Source organism: Myiozetetes cayanensis, unplaced genomic scaffold, assembly GCF_022539395.1.
Source record: "Myiozetetes cayanensis isolate MyiCay16 unplaced genomic scaffold, myiCay2020 scf1, whole genome shotgun sequence".
NCBI classification, from domain to species: domain Eukaryota; kingdom Metazoa; phylum Chordata; class Aves; order Passeriformes; family Tyrannidae; genus Myiozetetes; species Myiozetetes cayanensis.
Window position 1 is genome coordinate 132484988 of NW_026086604.1, and position 21676 is coordinate 132506663.

Genomic DNA, 21676 nt, shown 5'->3' on the forward strand with positions numbered 1-21676 from the left:
CACCATCCACTGAAAAATACTTTTCTGCTTATATCATTGATGAGGTGGCAAGTACCTGATTTAGAAATGTCAACTTGCATTTAGTAACATATTTTTTATATTCAAAGAAACACAGATCATCTTTTTAAAGGATTTAATTGAATATCTGAAGAAGATTAAAATGATTCATGATCTGATTTTTTAGTCTTTTCAAACAAGTTACATCAAACTCTATCTTTTACTTTAGTTGTGGTCCATAGTTCAGCTGCAAAATTTCAGCTTAAAATTTTTTTACATCTAGGGAAATAAAAGCTAATCCAGCACTTTCCAAATAAACAGTGCTGATTTTAGCAGAAGAATGTATTATTTTTAAATTGGCTTAATTTTGATCCATCATTCACCAAAAAATTATGAAAAAATATATAAAGCAATTATGCTTTGTCAGTTACTTAATTTGCTTTCACATTAAAGCATCATCTTACTTCAAGTCTGAATTGTTTTCTTCAAAACAGTAGTGGACACAAAACAGGTATTTCTTGCGTCAGTTTACTTTTTAGTCATTCTTCGGACCTGGTTGCTCTTGAAAACAAGCAATGACAACAGTGGAATTTAAATTTGCAGTTATCTCAATATTGATACTTTTAGGTGAGCATACTTCTAAGAACTATCATAATACTTATTAAAATGTCAATTCTTATATTTTACTATAGCAAAAATAGCTCCCATAAGTTAATAATAAAAATTTAGTGCTATGATGCTCTCCATATAACACAGTATATCTAAATTACCTCTTAAAAAAGCACACTGAATTACAGTTCTTCAAATCAAAGAAGGCTAATGCCTGCACTGCATGAAACACCACAGTAAGTACCTCCTGAGAGGAGAAAGGCAAAAGAAATACCATAGCAATGTTTTGTACACTACAAATTATCCAGAAATACCACCTTTGGGCATGATCGCTGGTTGCTGCTAATAACATTAATACTTTCTACTCTTACAGATTCTTGTGGGTATGATTTAAAAAATTTTATAAGTAGAGAGCTAAAGACTTTGATTGAGAATACAGACACAGAGCAAGCCAAATCCTCTCCCTGTCCTCAGGCATTTGAGGCCTCAGCTGGAGTCAGGCTTAAGAACAGCCATGGGTAGTAAGCAAGCCTGACCAAAAAACCTGCTCCTATCATGCTGCTGATTCACGGTCAATTGACAATCACGGTACAGACAGAGGTTTGGGAGGTGCAGCAGACTTGATTTGGAGAACAAGCTGTCCTAAATCTCCTTTGAACATCTGGAATTCTGTAAAGACGATAAATACCTACTCTACAGGACCGGTCCTTGCTCTATACCTGAAGACACATGATAATCCTATCATTTTGTTTTACAAGGTGGAGAACAGGGAGCCATGAAACAAAGCAGCATCTCCACAGTAAGAAAGGAAGCCTGCAATGAATCAAGATTTCTTGACTTCCAGCCCTACAGTTTTAATGCTGATATCACTGAGCTTCTCAACAGGATTTTTCCTGGCTCTTTTTCAGTGATATTTCTGTTAAGTCGTTTCCAGCATAAACTAACTCTTAACTTATAATACCCTATTTACAGCACTGAAGATGTTTTTTTTTTTCCCTAGAACATCTCACTGCTAAACAAATTTTAGTGTTGATGCAGCCTAAAAAATATGAAAGGAAAAAGCGAAAGGAGATCAGAACACAGATCAGTTCTTTCATTTAGGACCTTATACTAAACTACAGTTAGTAATTGATTGGGTTAATGTGCAGGATAGAGTTGGAATAACAGCGTATATAGTTGTTATGCAAATTAATTTGAATGTTTATTCAGTTATCAGCAGTCACTATTCAGCACGAAACAAGCAAGATAACCTCTCTGAAATCTTGCATATAGAAAGAGAGAGAAAATATCATGGTCCTTCCTGGTCATCTGATGTCTAAATTAAAGTTATAGTAGTATGGTTTTATGTTGAATTCAAAAGAATAGGTAATATTAAAAAGTTAATTTCAAATGTAGTTGGGTAAGTTTCTATTTAAATTGCATTTTGGTAAATATTTATTCATTTTTTTACATACATAAACCATCACCAGAGAATTAATTTGTGTTAGGGCCTAAGGCCTAGCTTTCAAGAGCTTTTAGTCTTTTTATCTCTTTGATGATCTCATGGGAAGTCTAAGCCTGCCTTTCAGCACAAAAACCTCCAAAGCCTGAGGCTGCCTCTGGAAGAATTATATTTGCCTTAAGGTCTGTGGTAAATGTATTTTGGCAGCTTTACACTACAGCTAAAGAAATTTCTCGATCTCATCAGAAAAGTGTACGCAATAACGATAATCTGTAATACAAAACTGCAAACCCCGGGGGTGGGAAGTGCCTAATCTTACATACATGGATGCTGTTCTACAGCCCCAGATGTAACTACACATTTCACTTCCTTTTAACAATTTTAAACCATCTCTTTGAAAGATGAAGATGCAGCTATAATATGTTCTGTGTAGACATTCAAAATATGTCAGACTCAGCTTCCCAAAGCTTATATTTAAATCCTAGAATATTAACATCCAGTACTTGACTAATGCTATCCACAGGGAAGTTTTAAGATGTTAGAACTTTCTACAGCTAAAAATCAAACTGAGGTAAAAAATGAGTATTGGAGTACAAGTCATGTTAATCTCCTGTTGGCTGTAAGGCTAATAATGAGTTTAATCTTACTGTTTCACCATCATTAAACATTCAAACAGCCTTTGGAGCAGCAGCCAGAACCGAGATACCCAGCCCTCAGTGTGTGATAACCACAAGACTCAGCCAGAGAGCCCTGCTCCCTCATGAGACCCTTCTCTGGCCCATGAATTTCTGTTCTTGTCCACACCACTGCACAGGTTCAGCAGAATGCCCATCAGGATCCCCATTACAGTCAGGATTAGGCCCCTCAGCCACAGACTGAAGCACCTGCTGAGCTGGATGCAACGTCTATCACTTCCCAGAGGAATGTCATCACACCTGAACTAACAGGAAAATGGTAACAAGCCTTCCCCTCTCTGAACACCCAGTTCCTGAGCGAGTGTGTTCGTGACACATACACCGCAGGCAAGCTCGAAATTCTGCCTAAAGACTTCAGCTGGGACACTCTGACATGATTTAGGCACTGGGCATGATGCTGTTCTCTGCAGAGCTGCAGATTCTGCTCTCTGCTCATGCACATTGTGTCAGAGTGTTGAAAATGACACCCTGTGAAATATCTCATCTGAGCATGGAAATCTTTTGTGAATGCCATGATCTGCAACTTCCTAATTTAAGAAGACAGTTTACCAAACTCTAGTTTGGTACACAACTGCAGAATAATATCAGAACTTAATATCAGAACTTTTACAATGATGAACTGGCGGACCAGACTCCATAGGTTTTCTGAACAGTGTTTGGATAGCATCATAATGACATCAAGGCAGATGGAGATATCATATATCAGACTAGCAGCATTTAAAGTAACATTACAAGACTAAAAGCTAAAAAGTATATATTAGGTGCTCATGAACTTTGCTAGATAAAATTTTTTAAAATAAAAGTTGCTGGTTTTGACATGAAAGTTTTATATTGTTGTTAGTCACTTTCAAAAAGAACAACACAAATTGCCAGACATAAAACTGTTAACAATCTTAAAGTAGAGAATGAGTAATTACCATCTGGTCAAAACAAAGTCTACAGAAGTGACACTCCAATTTCTGGGACTCAGCTTTTAAGAAGCGTAGGGTCACTACAAGGACAGAACCCCTGAATCTTAGAATTTTTTTTAAAATCCTTAAAGAAAAAAAATGAAAAAAAAAAGGTAAGTAAACAAGAGAAAATAAGTCTGTTCTCATTATAACGACCCTGAATGATATGATCTCTGTCTTGAGTCCAACAAATACTAAGATTTAACTTCATACATTTCAATTAGATTTTTCTTTGAAGGCCTGCTTCTATCTGAAGTGCAAAATTTTGCCTTTATCCCATTTTGACTTAATCGATGTACTGATAAAAGTTATAAAAGCAGGTAAGTGGATTTGTTCATACGTAGAAAACTCGATGAATTTGCATATTGTCAAATTTAATCAGTTTTGTTACATAAAATTTGGTTTCCTTCTACTTCCTGAACTATCAGTCTTTGCTGCTTTGCTTTCATTTGAAAAGCACTGAATTTCTGCTGTGATTTGTTTCTTCTAGTGTAAAATGACTTCCAGACAGTGCAAGAACATGGACATTCCTCATAGATTTTATGTCCATTATAAATTATAATTAGTGCTGTTGGAGACTCACATTAATGATGTGGTTTAATTCACTACTATTCCCTTTTATTCTAGCCACAAAAGTGTTTAAAAATAAACATGCTCTGTGTTCTAAAAATAAAACAACAAAAGTTTTCTTCCCATGTAGACAGCCATTATCTTCTCATCAATAAGGACAACACAACTAATCCCCAAGGGTCTGGTTCTAACAAATCAGAATTATGTTTAACACCAAATACATGTGAAATTCTCTGCCACACACAATTCTCATGTATGAAAATGGTAGAATCCATAAACAGTAGAAAATATTACAGGGGCTCAGAACTTTCTGTTCTGCAAGATCTATATTTTAGTCAAAAGCATGAATATTTACTTGAACAATGCAAAGATGAGGTTAAAATTATGATGAGGTTAAAACAACTCACATCACAAAAACCTGAAAAACACAAGATTTTAGAAATATGTTTAATATGAGTTAGTCATTTTGCCTGAGTCATTGGTACACGAAATGGCTGAAATTACCAAAATAATTCTTAATATCAGAACACCTCAAGGTGGGACCTTTTCAGGCATGCTGTAAAGAGAGACACGGTAGCTGATATGTATTGATTACCAATGTAATAAATATAGGTACTCCAGAGCTAAAATGGAGCTGGGGAGAGCTTAGAAAAAATGCTAAAGTTAACTGAACTTTAAAATCAATAAGGTATAAATAGAAGATGAGATCACTAGGTAAATTTTGGTCTAGAACTAAAATCCAGGTTTCCTTCTTTTACAAGATGTGTTATCCACAGTAGGGTTCAGTTTAGTGCACTCTGAATTGCAGATTGTACTTCATCAAAAACAGTAAATGTACTGACTGGTACAGAAAAAAATCTATTCATATATTCTTCATCCCTGGGAAAAATAATTTGGAATAGAACCATGTTCCTCCATAACCTGTTATATACTGAAATATGCATTTGCCTTGATTCAAATCTAAACACAAAAAGACAAAAGGTTTTCATGTCTTTGCTCATTATGAAAGATAAGATACAGTATTTGAGACATATTCTGCCAAATACTGTCTGCCAGTATTTAAGATTCATAAAGATGCAGAAATCTCTTTATTTATGTCACTCTTATCTGAAGAACCAAAGGCAGTGTATATACGGATTTTAATCAGACATCCCTATATTTTTCCACATGGTGTCTCAGTTTCCCATCACTTCCTTTCAGGACACTCAGGTGTTCATTCAGTAAATATAAATAAAATGTTTTGTCTTTTTAAATAAATAAGAAAAGTTGGTTCAAAACATAGCTGCATGAAGAATTTGTTCTGCATTTACCCTGGGCAGTCCAGTGGAACATGTGTTCAGAATGATGGACAGTGTTTGGAATAAAAAGAAAAATGGAGTGAGAGATGACTTTAGTAAAGCTCTTTTGTTCTAAGTGAATAATAATGAATCCCACTCAGTCTTTCATCAAAAGTCATTCAGAATCCTATGCTATTAGAAAAATTGCTCCACTTGGAGAGACAAACTTATATCATTGCTGAATCAGAACCTGGCAACACCTACAACAATACATGTTTTTGAAGCACTTCTGTGTCTTCTGGGTGAATCTTTCATATGGTAAGCTTAAATGACATGCCTTCCATGCCCCAGCTTGTGATTTTGAAAATGTCTCTTTGTACTTCTATTCTTAAACTCAACTGGAGAAATACAAAATAAAGACATTTTAAGATTATTTTAAGAAAAATATTGTGGCTAGCAAACAAAATATTGCATAAAAAAAAAGAATGCCCAGATACAAAACCAAGAAAAGCAAATACTTCAAAACCAGAGGCAGTCCTCAGCTCAGCCATACACTGTTTACAATTTTGTTTCTGTGTATTCTTTTCTTTCTTCCTTCCACACATTATTGTCAATAACTTCTATACTGTATACAGCACTGGAAGAAATTTAACTTACATTTTCAAACATATTGTTATTCCACTGAATTTTTTAATTCCCAAATTCATCTGCAATGACAGATTTTTCCTCTCAGGTGAAATGTTTTTTTCAATGCTGTATTTATTTACATGAGGCAATGTATTTTGTGTATAGATGTTAATTCCTTTCAGTATTCTATCTGCCTTAGCTCCATATTCTTTCCAGATACAGAAACATTTTTGTGGGGAAGTGGCAAAAGGATGTTTATTTTTCCTACAGATAGCTGTAGCCACATGATTTCCTCCATACCACTGTGGCTTCTCATCCTTTTTTCCAACATCCATTCACCAGCAGTGCTTGGCTGCACCAAGTCCCCACTATCGTTTCAAATTTGTGGAAGAAACAAACAGAAGAAAGAGCTGGCAGCACAGAACATTCATTCTTCTTCCAAAATCTAAAACTGAACACATTTTTGAAAATAAGGCACTGTTGGATACTTTCAATAACATGCTGTTGTATTTGGATGGTGCAGTTAAAAATGTTTTTTACTTAAATCCTATAGCCAGATCTCATTTACTGAAGATTGCTGCCACAGTGTGTGCTTTGCACAGGACGTGGTATGAAAGCAATTCAAGATGTCAGAGTGAGTGTTACGCTTCCTCTGCCGCTGCCTTCCCATCCTGCCTCCAATCTCCGGATACCCTAAACAACTCTTAAGTTCCTCCTAGCCAGACCAAATGAATCTCCAGAATCATCAGCTTCACGCTTCCTTTCCCCAAGTCTGTTTGCTATTCCATTCTCAGACTACATTACTGCAGCTCCACACAACAGTTCAGAAAAAAATGTGATGGGACTACCTAAACAGAAAACACACTGTGCATCCCATGATACTGTGAAAATCAGAGCTGGTCTAACACATCACAATGGTAACATCATCAGCATGCTGTCTGCACTAATGCAGGGTTTCCATGACAAGGAGATGAAGAGGGTGAATGGGAGGAAAAGTCAGCTCTCACAAAACTACCAAGATGAAGACAATCACAATGAAAAATGGTATAATACTTTTCCAGTGCTCCCACAGGTTAACCACGTGTCTGCTCCTGCATCATTCCCATTCCTCTCCCTCTGCTATTCTCCTTTCACAGGTGCCACATGTGCAAGTCTCTTTACACTTAAGCTGCAGCACACTCCCTCTGGACATGTGACAGTTTAACAACTTTAAGCTTTAAAATTTCTTTATATGGCAAATATGTTCCAGAGCAAAGTCAACCAGGGTAATTTAATTCCACTGTTTTCAGGTCAATGACCTTTTTCAGATGAGCCCTAACAAACAGATGGCTGGCATACAGTAAGACAACTACCCCTACAATGAATGTATGGCCATGACCAGAGCAGGTTATCTTATGAAAAACATACTCTATAGAGTTCAACTGAATTCCTACTTTTCTACTTCATAAAACAGAATCAGCACAACTGAGAAAGATATGAAGCAGTGAACATCCATTTTCAAATTAAATCAGTGGATGATTGTAAGCACACAAAAAGCAGACGTGTTTGATCTGGAGATCTCAACTTTACATTGTCGCTCCTCAGATGAGAGCTCTACTTTTAGCACCAAAAAACCAAACAAAAACAAACAAACAAAACCACCACAAACAAAAACAAAACAAACAAAACATACTTCTCCAGAAAATTTACATATTTTGTAGAATTTTAACAGGTCTAGGTCAACTTTCAAATCAGTTCCTATGAAATCAATCATAAGAATTAAGAAAAAACAGTCTTCCAGGTAAGGAGTCAGAGGAACAATTACAGGCCCAAGCAGGAAGTTTATGGCAGATATATTTGATGTGCCAAGATTAGCCAAGATTTGTTAGAAGCTGGAATGAAGTTTGTGTTCCACATTTAAAATTGAAGGTCAGACCTGTATGCACAATCATGGAGTGGAAAGAAAAGTGTTGGACAATGAAAATACAGCAAATACAGTAGTTAGGTTATTAAAAATATGAAAATATTATACATGAAAACATTTGAATGTAATTTAGAGTTATAACACCCTATATATGGTCTTTACTGAGGATTCCATAAAAACCTGAAATGTCGCATTTCCTACCTAACCTTACAAATGTTTGTCAATGCATTCATAGTAATATTTTCTTCAATATTTTGTATATATTTTTCTAGTTTATCTTCCCAAAAGCTAAGAAAGCAAGAAGTCCTAGACTGACACTCACACAGCCTCTACCCAGGATGCAACATTTAAACCCATCAAACAGACCTCTGCCACCTGAGCTGACAAACTAAGGATAGACTGTCTTGTCCTCTGCCACACATCTCAATCTGCCAGTCCTACCAGGCTCTAAAAATAGCTCCCTGTCAAAGTTAACATTTATATTATATCTTTCCCCAAACACTAATGGTTCTTTACAAACTTATAGTTCCAATTTCCTTGCCCAGGTTGTCCTAATTTCCTCCATTTCTGCCGAACAACAGCTAGTCCCAATTTCAATGCTCTTCTTTTTCAGCTTTCTTCAATCCTCTATTTACGGCTTCCCACAGGTTTTTTTCTGTCTCCTTTACACAGGAATGACTTGAAGACAGTAGACTGTTGAGGCATTGATGGCACAGAACAGAGAAATTTCCTATTCCTTTTTCAGATATCTCAGCTTGGTCCAACATCCAGCAGCAAACATGGAGGTAATCCTAAGTAGCTGGTAAATAGTAAATTCTAACTATGCTACAATCTTAAAGCAAATTAGATACAGACCAACAGAAGAACACTCATCCATCATATAAATCTTCCTCCTCTCCTGTCTCATTATTTTTCTTTTTTTAACATCAAATGCAGCAGAAAAAATATTTAAGTTATTCAAAGAAAAAAAATTAGATAAATTTTTAAAATGTAACTAAAGTAACACAGATATTTTCATTAGCTTTGGAAGAGCTTTTCCAGGATGACAACTGACATGGACATTTTCAGTTCCAAGTAACAAAGCTAGGCAAAAGCAAGCATTTAGAATAGAAAGTATTGGTCAAACAACGCAACAGAGCTACAACAGATCTAAAAGCAAAACCTGTGCCTACAGTTCACGTAAGAACTCCCTGACAAGTATTGCTGAAAAGCTACTGTACTTGGTGGACAAACTCTCTGCACAGAGAAAGAAGGAAAAGTTACCCACAATGGAAACAGATAACTGTGACAGAACTAGACCTAAGATGAGAAACTACAAACTACCAACAACTTTTGACATGGAAAAGGTACTGAGGGACCAATACTGCTTTCACCATTGCTGGGTTTAGAAGTGAACTTGGTTACCAATGTTCTCAACAAACATACTAAACAAATTTTATGACTTTTATGACTTTACATCTGTTAAAACAAACCAATAAACAAATAAAATCAGTATTTTTCTTCAGTTCTCACTGAGTTTCAGACACAATGACTACAGTCCAGTCCTATCCAAACCAGTATATCCAACAGTATGTTGTTCAGGCTGACCACTGTTTACAATGAAAATTAAATCTTGGGAAGTACTGTTATCTTGTTCAAGATCTTTTACCAAATCACATGAAATCCTGGAGAGGATGGAAGCAAACCCTCTTATCACCGGGTATACCAAAATATAATAAACAAGACTGACACTGTGATATAAGTGTATTTTGTTTATCCCACTGTACTCATAAACAGAAAGAACCGCAATTGTTAATAACATTCTTGTTCTCAATTTAAACTAAGAAAATTAAGATTGTACTTCTGGTCACATTTAGTGCTTCCTGGGTACATCCTATTACAATGCACAAATGTAGCATTAGGATAGAAATAGATCAGAGTAACATTAATCTAATTCTAAACCAAGACCTTTTTTTTTTTGTCTTCCTTCAGCTCTCTTTCTCCACTTCCTCTCTGAATCATTAACTACTCTCCTTTTTCTTTTTATCTATTAAAAAAAATAAAGTCTGGAAGCTCTGATTCAGGAATGCTTCTATCTTACCAGATCACCACAGTACCTCTGGATATGGTTAATCTTCTTACTTTGGCACTCCCAATTCTCTAATTATGTTGACATTCTTCTTAATTGATCTCATACTATCTCACCGAATTGCAAACTATACTTTCAGATTTTACTGAATCATTACTGAGTGGTCCTGATCTGCTACAAGGTCTCCACAGTACTAGGTCCTAAGAGCTGCCAAAACTCCCTCCCCAAACAGCTTATATTCTCAATACAAGTTGATGTAAATATTTATTGAATCCTGAACTCCTCCATTTTTCTATTCTGTACTCTGTAGTTGTATTGCACAATTTGGGTTCTGTTAAGAATAAACATGAACGTGTAATAATTCATTTACATTTCTATGGTATTCCTTGTCATAGGATGCCAAGTCTTGGATGTCAATGGTGGCTTCTGTTTCATACAGAGCTTTTTTCCTCATCTAGGAAGATTATGAGTTATCCAAGACCATAGAAAAGTCCACGGAAGACCAGCAAACACATCCAAGTCCTTGAACATGGGGCTGCACAACCTCTTTATCAATTTTTTTTTCTCTTTTTTACCAACAGTATACAAAATTCAAAGTTACAGCTGTATTCAAAGCATCTCAGAGCACAAAGTCCATCTGTATGTCTCCCATTACCTACCAGTTTGGGATCTTTTTTTTTAAATTTTTTTCTCCTGACTCTGCTTTGAATTCAAAACAAATTTTTCCCCACTTACTCTCCTTTCTAAACTTTTGTAAAACTTTCTAAACTTTTGTAAAGTCTATAGAAAGAAAAAAAAAGAATGGAATGAACTTACTGTGAACTGACTGCCCTTTCAGCATTTCAGCGGTGTCCTTGAAAAAACAACAAAGCAAAAAGAAGATACTCTTAACATAGTAACATCAGAATAAATCTCATGTCTCTGCTGACTGGGTTTCATCTTTTGAAACATTTTTCCATACAATCAGGGACATATGAAACCAATTCCAATTCCTTCCTTCATAATTCCTAAACTACATTTTTTCCCCCATGAGGTATACATAAAAATCCATCTCCCAACTCAAACACAGAAATGTCACAAAAGTTAAAATTCAAAATGAAGATTTGTAAACTGTGGGTTTCAAAAGTGATGTTTAATTTCAGAAACAATCCTATCAGCAGTTTTGAACACACACAGGCAGAAGGGGCAGTTTATTAATATTCCACAGAACCAGTTATACATAAGTAATGCACATTACCCAAAAAGCAGTCTAGTCCTTCCCCTTAGTAATGGAACCTGTTTCAAGCTTTCTCCAAGAAAAATAAATCTGGACCATATACACTACTCATTACTGCACGCTGATAGTGGAATTCTGTATTGATCACTGTAATTTCTTTAAGTTATAATGCAGACTTACTTCCCCTCTAGGCATCTCTCTAAGGGAAGAGAGCCACTGGTAATGACATTTTCCATAGAAATGCCAACTGATGCCAAAATGACAATGAGTAAGTGACTACAGACTGCCAAACTCAACTAAACTCAACTGAAAGGTCACTCCTGCAAAAGATGTGTTCCGTTTCATTCGTAATTCAAAAGATTAGAAAAACATGGTTAACAGGAACACTATTGAAAAGGCAAATATAAATTACACTCTGGGGTTTTTACATTTGAATTGGTTTAGATGCACCTTAATTGCTTTTCCTTCACTGTGCTGTTAAACAACGAAGTTTTGAAAAACTCTACAAGAACAATAGAAACTGCTTTAAACATGGGCTCGGGTAACAGCCATGATAGATATTGTAAACATGCATTAATAAAATTGAAGAAATATTTATGTGAGGGCTGTTCTACTAAGTACTGAAACTTCAGCTAGTAATGGAAATTATATTACTACATTTTCTCAGTCTCCTGTCAATGTACCTATTTGGAGGGAAAAATACTGTAACCCCTTAAAAGTGAAGTAAACATAGCACCAAAAGCCTCAGGGTTCCAGGCAAAGCTCTATTAAACTGGAGTTATGACTGAGAGTTTGTATCAGTAACTTAGGAGTTTTTTCACCAGTTCCAAAAAAGACAAGGTTTGATTTCCCAGTCTTTTGTCCTTCAGACATACAATGCCTGCCAGCTGTGACATCAGCTCTCTGAACACCTCCACACCATCCCCACACCTCTGGATCTAACCCAGCATTTCCCATATCCCATCCACAACATAAGCAACTACAGCCAGGGCTGTGCCAGGTTCACATTTCTCAGGCTGAGTACGAAAAAAAACCACAACAATAATAGTTCTAATATCCCAAAATACAGTAAAAACATACAATATTCAGAGTTGCAGTTAAAATTAAGAGAAAGCAGTGCTTAAATCACAAATTTTAAACCAAGAGACCACTGTGATGAATATTCTTAACTTTTAGCCTGTGAAAACTCACAAAATTTCATATAGTAATTCCTGCATCACAGTATATAGCATAAATACACAAGTGCATTTTTCTGTATTTACATCTGGAATTAAAAAGCCTTAATCTATCTTTATTTTGTTATCATTTAATAAGTTTTGACCTGGCTGTGACACAGGCCATGGCATTGCTAGACAGAATACTAGGGCTGAGGAATTTGTATTCATTCTGTCCATTTCAATTACTACAGAGTTTTTCCTTGGGGGAAGAACAGGAGAAATTTACTTCTTGTGGCATGGTCCTCATATTTTCCAGCAATCTCAATCTATTTCCACTCATTTTCCAGTATTTACTTTGCAAAAAAAATATTTCATAAAAAGGAAACTGAACTTATGGCTCTAATTCTGCTTGGAATTTCGTGTAACAAGTTTTCACATCCCTACGGATTTCCATTACTGTCAGTAGAGCACACTATATACATATATATTTTTATATAGAACTGTCTGCATCAGCAGAGATCAAATTACCTTTAATTACAGGGAATTCTACTTCACCATAATCATATCAACAAGTATGGAGAGGGAGTACAGCCCAAGCATCTTCAGAGTAATTTCAAACATATAACTAATTAGCTCTCTCTTTAGAAAGTGCCAAAAATACAATTTTCTCATAGGAATTGTACTGTTTTCATACTTTCCAGGTTGTTTATTGAAGTCTTTACAGCTACAGTCCTCCAATGAGCTCCACACAGGTAAAGATCTGCCTTTATGCAAAGTACTAAAGACTTCCAGTATGGGCAAAATTGTGCACTCACATGAATTTCCTCATAGGAGCAGTGCTTAACACTTCGATCAAAATTGTATGCAATGAGAGATGATAAATACAAATTGCCTATCTAATTTTAAGGAAAAAATAAGTGGCATTTACTAGAAATTGTCTCTATCATTTTGTAACAATCCAGAGACTGTGCCATGCATAGAAAAAGATCTGTTTTAAGCCTCATATGAGATTCATATTCTTCTTATTTAAACTACTAGCAGGTTATACATGATTCACGAAATAATGTTGCATTTTGCAACAGCTATGCACGAAACACCCCAAGTGCCAACCAGCAGGGTCTTCAGAGGCATCCTCTGACTGTGCAGAAAATAGAAGCCTGATGCCCTGTTCTGATCCCAGCTCACAAGAAACAAATAACTCCAGGCCCTACCATGTGGAATTTAACTGACTTTTATTTATCTTTATGAGAGAATGTTTTACATTATGGACAAAACGCAATGGAAGTCTCGATGTTTGCCACTGATTCTATAAAAACATTGTCTTTATTGCTTTCTAAGGGAAAATATATATCCCTATGAGCAACTAAATTAGTAACAGAGGGTCAACACAAGCATCTATTGTCATTGCAACATTTATAAGCATAATAAGCATCTCAGCAGACTCGGAAACCACTTCCTCTCTCTTCTTGGAGCACATTTTAACTGCACAAATTCAATACTTATGCATCAATTTATTTTGAATGCTAATCTTTTGAAAATCAGAGCTAGTACTACAAAAACTACATTTGATGAAAAAGTAATTTGCATGAAAAATGCCAAAAGGCATATATAAAATGGTATTTCATATACCAAAACAAAATTACGAAGCCTCTTCAAAATTAATTTCATCCATTATCTACATAAAACCAGGCTATAATAGGACAATTTTTCTCTGTAGCAAAAGGCACTGAAATTGCAGCATAACTTCCATTTAATAAGTTCAATACAGATTCATTATTATCTCATATGCTGGCTTTGAACTAACCAATTAAACAGTAAAGCTCTTCTTATTTTTATTTTCTATTATAACTGGCACCAAAACCAAGTGCAAGCAGGGACTGAGTAAATACAGTCTTTGTAAATTTTTTTACATTTTAATTTTTACCACTTAAAGATATGGAAAAACATCTGGCCTCTATGTCTGTTGTCTTTTATCTCCCTTATTTTCACCATTCACAAGAAAGGGGAAAAAAGAGGGACACTTTTGACTAAATTTTACCTTTTTTTTAAAACTGCAGTTTTTAAAACTGAGGTAGAAAAATGGAAGTTCTTTCTGCAACAGAATGGAACAATCCATACCCATTCCAATAAAAGTGAATAAAGGCATGTGACAGATGTGACACAAGGTAACATTTTAACATCCCTCTTAACTTTTCTAGTATTTTTCCCTTGTCATTGAGCAATCTGTAAATATTTGCAATATTTTTTCTGAACATAACAAACTATCAATTGTTTTGAAAATATACTTGTATCTTTAAAGCCCTTGGAAATCCTTAATGACTTTGTTACAGAGGACAATTTTGTCCTGCAGTGCCTACCTCTGCTCTCCCATATCCCAGTCTCCATTGCCCAAAGATTTCCACCCTCAGACACCTGTAGCCACAAGAAGCAGTTTCACTAATGTGCTGATCATCTCTCCTACAAAGCAGGTTCTCAGAAGCCATAAAGCCCTTTGATGTTGCAGAAATGTCCAAAAATGAAATTTTTCTGTTACTTGAAAGTGTTCTCAGTGAGTGTATTGGAACACTCCAGCTACACACTGGGGCAGAATTTTGCCTAAGTGAGAAGGGCAGGCGAAAGTCACCAGAAAACTCTTATGGGTTCACAGCCCTTACAAACAGGATCCACTTTTACCCTATGTATGGCCAATGAAGAAAGGACCAAACCATATTCCAAGAAAGTGTTCCAGTTCTATAAATTTTGCTCTTTGCCAAACCTAACTCCTGGGAAGTGTAGGCAAGCCCCTCATGAATCTACCTGCTCTGCAACATGTTGACCAGTTTCCTTGCCAAGAATCTCCAGACTGCCACAAAAGATGAACTTTTGTCAGAGAAATATAACCATTACTTAGCTTTATTAAAAACAAGTATGATTTTTTTTTTCTGACAACCCTCATGGGTAATTACCTTTAATCTTGAAAACATTCACTTTAATTTCTAACTTAAATTCATCTTTCAGACAGTAGATCTTAGTTTTGCTTTCTTTAACACATACAGTTTCTTCCTCCAAACAAATATCCTATTTCTTCACAAGATCCTTCAAAATCATTAAATGACTTCGATATTTTATTCAACAACAAAAAAAGGATTAGCCTCTCTAAGGAATAAAATCTTGCCTTAGATCAATCCTTTAGCATTTCTCCAAACCTTTTCTAGTTTGTTGAGCTTTTCAAATTTATCCACTGCTGCTTCTACAGAGGAATATTAATCCTAATAGAAAAAGAGACAATTACATCTATAGGTTTGTACCTGTAAGGACTGTGTAACTCTTCTGGTCCCTGCATAAGCAGCCAATACCCATCCTGCAGAACATTTTACTGTTTTCTCTACTGAAGCAGGTACAGCCCAATTCATGTTCAAGCATCACATTGTTACATTTTCTACTTCTTTGTTGAGGGAAATTGATAGCTCTACTAACTTAAATGCAAAAATAATTGTCGTGGTTTTGCCCAGCCGGCCAGCCCCTGGGGCTGAGAATGGTTTTGTCCAAGTGGATTTCCGGACAAGAAGCCAATTAAAACTCTCAGTAACGCCTCTGCTAATTACATCTTTAAGAAAACGGAAGAGAAGGTTTGTAGCGCAGTTAAAATTAGGAGCAGCAGCCACGTAGAAGGGCAGCGGGCCCGAGGAGGGCAAGGCCCCTCCTTAGCTCAACCTGGTGTCCCGCAGCTCCCCGCGGGTCACCATATTGACGGCGCCCTTAGCTTGGATGCCCGCTCAGCACAGCGCCCTGCAGCCCAGAACTCCTGGGCTCAAGCGATCCGTCAGGCTCAGCCTCCCCGGCAGCTGGGACTACAGGCGCACGCCTGTAGAGGTAATAGTGAATGAGAAAAGTCTTATTTCACAATAATCTGCTTGCTTTGCTTATGTAAGAAAGTTAAAATAGTAACACAACTACATAAGAATATATTACAGAGATATCAAGCTGATTTGAATCTGTTTATTTACAGTTTCTTTGCTTTGTTGATTAATTTATCATAGACAAGCTGAGAAGGAAGGCAATATTCCCTGATCCAAGGAATCGTACATAGCAAGTAGATAGTAAGGGAACAATCTCAGGATAAAAGCAGATTACTCGGGACCTAAAGAAACAATAACAAACTTCAGGTATTTATATATTCTGAAAGTAGTTCTGCAATGTTTACCACTCTTTACAACAAAATATAAATGATAAGCAACACGTTATAATCAACATGTATCCACTAGAATTTCATGAGTACTGCTTAACAAATATAGCAATTTCTTCATTTGCAACACAAAACATAATCAAATTCCAACTCAGTTGCTGTTACACTGGTCAGAACACTTAGAATGTCTGTGAACATGTTACAAGTCAATCACAAGTCAAAAGAGGAAGTGAACTAAGGGCAAAAATATAGATATATCAATGACAGTAAGGCTGGACACAGCAATTACTCTGAGTAGCAGATGCTTAATTTTTTTAATCAGATTCTACAGTTGCCCCATTTTCACTGGGTTTTTTGAAAATCCCCAAACACACTGCACTTCTGGGACATCAGAGACACTGTTCATCTCTGTGCAAGCCCTTCATACGTCACTTAACTTCTACACTGTCACCAGAATTTCAAAAGAGAAAGTCAATTCTTTATGTGCTGAAAGACCCAATAACAGTGAATGCAGGAAGACCTTATAAATAGGTTATATTTCTCCAGTTCTCTCTGGCCTTGTAGTCAGTACAGATTACAAACCAATGAAGCAAAGCAAAGGCAATGGCAAGAGCAAGTTGGACAGCTTAGAGATGCTCTAGGGATATTGGGGATGCTCTGTGAAAACAATTACAATCCTTCCTATTTACATAAGGATCATGTCCTGGTTTCAGCTGCAATAGAGTTAGTTTTCTTCTTAGTAGTTGGTACAGTGCAGTGTTCTGGATTCAGTGTGAGAATAATGCTGCTAACACACTGATGGTTTGGTTTTTGCTAAGTAGTGCTTACCCTAAGTCAAGGATTTTCCAGAGTCTCATGGCCTGGCAGCAAGCAGGTGCACAAAAAGCTGGGAGGAAGCACAGCCAGGACAGCTGACCCAAACTGGCCAAAGGGATATTCCATACTGTGGAACATCATGTTCAGTCTATCAACTGGGAGAATTGGAGGGGTTGATTGCTGCTCAGGGTATCAGTCAGCAGGTGGTGAGCAATTGTATTGGGCATCACTTGTTTTTCTTGGGGTTTATTTCTCTCATTTGTTGTTAATTTTTTTTTATTATAATAATTACCATTATTATTATTATTGTTGTTGTTGTAGTTGTCATTGCTATCATCTTTGTCGTTGTTTTTGTTATTTACTTTGTTTCAATTACTAAACTGTTCTTATCTCAGTCCATAAGTTTTACTTTTTTCCTGATTCTGATTTTTCCTCCTATCCCGCTGTGGGGGGTGCAGGGAGCAAGCGGCTACATGGTAGTTAGTCACCAACTGGAGTTAAACCACGACAAGAGTGACAACAAGGGAAGAGGAGCAAGTTTGACTTCCTATATGCAAGCCACCATGAGCACATGAAGTAGGCATACATAAAAGCTTTGAAAAATGCAAAAAAAAACCAATAAAATCACCACAGAATTGGGATGAAACACCAGAAGGATGCAATTCTAGCCTTCAGCAATCGTGAGCCTCCCTTTCTCATACAGATGTACACTTCTGTTTGCTTGTATCTCTCCACATAGCACAAAACTGAAACCTTGTTTTGTACTCCAAAACCCTTCACTGAACTCAAGTACATTAAAAAATTTCAGTCTCAGGATGGTAAACAGTTTGACCTAGAATGAGAAGATACAGCCACAGTGCAGAAGTAAGAAGGTCTCCTTTCAAATACATGTGGGAGAAAACATCTCCAGGCCCCATACCCAGTTAGCTTGATGCTGAGATAAGCAAGACACAACAGGACTGCATTTTAAAAAGTGTTCTGTATAGTATCTAACAGTATTGATCCAGGCCATGTAACCTCTAAATAAAAATATTAACAGCATTCAACTATCCTTAGAAAGCTGTAATATATTTAAATCCACAGCCACAAGACCTTGTCATATCTCTGCCAGGACCACTGTCAAGTCCCAGCCTTACTGATATCTTTTCCTTGTGTAAATATCTCTTTGCAGTACTAAAGCCATTTCTTTCTCACAGATGAATGAATAGCTGTCACTCCAACAGCTTGACATTATTTCTAGAATCCCCAGAATCACTTTTATTGCCCTCCCTTGAACTCTACCCAGTTATTTCAAATCCACCTCACCATGGGGACACCAAACTCTAGTATCAGTCCTGATTCTGTACAATCTCTGCTGAGTGGATCATGCTCCTTCTACCCAGTGGTGTTCTGACTGAACCTTGTTTGCTCTAGTGCTACAATGACAGAAGCAAGTAACTAGGATGACTTCTACATTTTTCAAATCCAACTCTCATCCTGTGATAAGTAACATTTGCCTTTCAGGTCCACAAACAGATTATTTTACATCTGACTATTAAAAATAAGTTTTTGGGGATTTTGACCATTTAACCCAGAATCTGAAACCACTTCATAACTGTACTTGTTGAAAAATCACCAAGTTTCCTTTTACTTCTGGGATTATTTAACTTTGTATCCGCATAATTTACCAGCAAACATCTGTCTCACTGGAGTACCAACAAAAATAGTTCAAGTTTTTAACCAAGGAATAGCCGCTGGGGAAACTACTAAAAGCATCTCTATTTGAGATACTCCTTTGATAAAAACTACATCTTGATATCTGCCAGTCAGCCATCTGACATGTGCCTCACTGATCACAGACAATAAACCCTCTTTAAACACTATTGTGGTCCAGATTCACATATCTATGAAGAAGTGGGATAAACATATCTTTCTGCTCCATTCCAAAAATGCTGTAACTTGTTATATGTCCTAGTTGTAAATTTAAAAAGCCTTAATCCCAAATGGGAAATAAGGGCTTACTTATTTCAAAATTTAACATGCAAAACACTGAGAAAAATTGGAAAGGATTGGATTAGGAACCACATTCCATTGACTTGAAATAAGATTACCTTGGCAGAAGTTATGTGAGTTACAGCTAAAAAACTACATTTTATAATTATTGTTTATTTTAAAAGCTTTATTATTTTTAACTCTGTTAGCCTCTTACAACCGACTCTTTCACCTTTCTGTATCCATTGTATTTAGATAGTAACTTACATTCAGAATCAATTTCATTCCATCTATTATATATAAATGTTTTAAATTTTAGGTTTTTATAAAAATATTTTATATAAATGTTTTATTGCTGCCTCTATTTCAGAAAGAATTTAAGAGTCTCTAGTACTGGCTTAGACCAAAGGTCCATCTGGCCTAGTTTCTTTATGCAAGAATGGCCACAAGCATTAGCAGGAAGCAGTAAGGACCAGGTAAATATATATGATACTTCCCCCACATATACATTCCTTGACTCCAAACACCTTCAGACTGATGTGTTTCCTGAGCCTGGTGTGGTTTTTCTCATTCTGCAGTAGATTTTTCTTCTCAGTGCTTACCTTGTCCTTGAACTAATCTAAACTTTTTTGTACTCACATAGTCTTCTAGGACAAAAATACATCATTTAATACTTTCCGCAGCAATGGAAAGAAGCACCTCTTTCTGCTTGGTTTGACAGCACTTCTGATGAGCTTTGTTACTTCCCAGTTCTTGCATGAGAAGACAGACAGCAGTCACTCCCTGACTACACTCTCTATGATGACTGTGCAGACCCTTCTACAACAACTTTGTGAATTCTTAACCATCTTTTGTCTGTGCTGAACACTCCTAAGCCTGACCTCATTCATTCCTCCAATTCAATTTAATTATCCTTCCTTTATGATTTTCCAGAAGTGTTTGGTTTTTTGGTGGTTTTTTTTTGAAGGTACCAGAACCAAAAGCAAGCATTATTCAAAGTATGGGTGAAAAAGGGACTTCCACATATGTATAATCAAGGTTGTTTCTTTTGCTTCCCATTGTCTTCCTATTTATTTCTAATGTATGAATTGCTCTTCTCAATATTATTAAGCACAGAGATTCTGCCTTCAGAGAAGTAGCTTGTGAGAGGTAATGGTCAGTCCAGATGCCATTATTTTCTAAATATAAGCTATACATCTGCATTTTTCTGAACTTTCAATCACATTTTCCATTTCATTGCTCAGTTACTCTTGTAAAATCTTTTTGTATTTGCATCCTACTCTTGCCCTACCTTGAGCAACTTAGAATTATCACAAATTTGTTTCATTCTTTGCTCATCCCCTTAACCTTTAAACCCTCTTTAAGACCAACACTTCTTAACAAACACTGATCCTGTGCAGGGTAATTTTGCATTTTGTTACAATTTAGTTACAGTTATACTATGCTTATGTTAGTTGCTTTAAGTTTTGCAAGGAAGGCCTTTTAAAGGTCAAAATAAACACTGTACTGCCTGGAGTCATGATCTGCTCACACATAAGTACTTTAATCAGATCATAGCCATAATAACTGCTGATTTTTAAATTGCCAGTTAATTCTTCTCCTCTATCAGAGTAAAAATTTATATCAAGTCTCCCATATTGACTAAGGGACTGGTTTAAGAAGCTATCATCTGTTAAATTTAAGAATTGTCCTCAGAGAGATTAAAGTTGGCAACTAAAATCTGCATTCAAACAGTTATATAGTTTTCAATTATCCAAAAAGTTTCTTAATGAACATTTATTTAATTTTTAAGTCTATTTCTTAGTATTCAAATTCCAATATTAAATTATTTTCTTAGTATTGGCCATAAAAAATTTAGAAGCAAAAACATATTCTAGCAAGGCCTTGAACAATAACACTTTTGAAAAATGTAAGATATTTTACACCTCTTTCATCAGGGACAAGCCTACTTTGAATGATCTCGCTTCCTTTTAGAAGGAAACAGAGTAGAAGTGCCAGAAGGAAGCTGGCAGACAGTTGCTGTAGAATACTGATGAATTATACTCTGTTCATGCACCCTTTCTGCACAACCTTGCACACATCCAGTCCAATGACTTAAATAATGGTCATTTCCGTGTGCAAACGTTGATGTGCCTATAATAGACAAAAACAACAACTTGCTTTTCAAAAACCTATCACAGGTTTTTTTTCACTACTCAGAGAGATCTTGCACTA

General features: G+C 36.1%; 1 protein-coding gene across 16 annotated transcripts in view; it reads right to left on the bottom strand.

The window, feature by feature from the left end:
- NEBL (nebulette) overlaps positions 1-21676 on the bottom strand; it is a 245879-nt gene that overhangs the window by 96988 nt on the left and 127215 nt on the right. For 2 of the 16 annotated variants that reach the window (XM_050325388.1, XM_050325430.1), the window contains exon 4: positions 10954-10990. The exons of the other annotated variants lie outside the window; for them this stretch is intronic. The gene's annotated coding sequence lies outside the window, so the exon portion shown is untranslated. The remainder of the gene's footprint in view (positions 1-10953; positions 10991-21676) is intronic. 16 annotated transcript variants of the gene reach the window in all.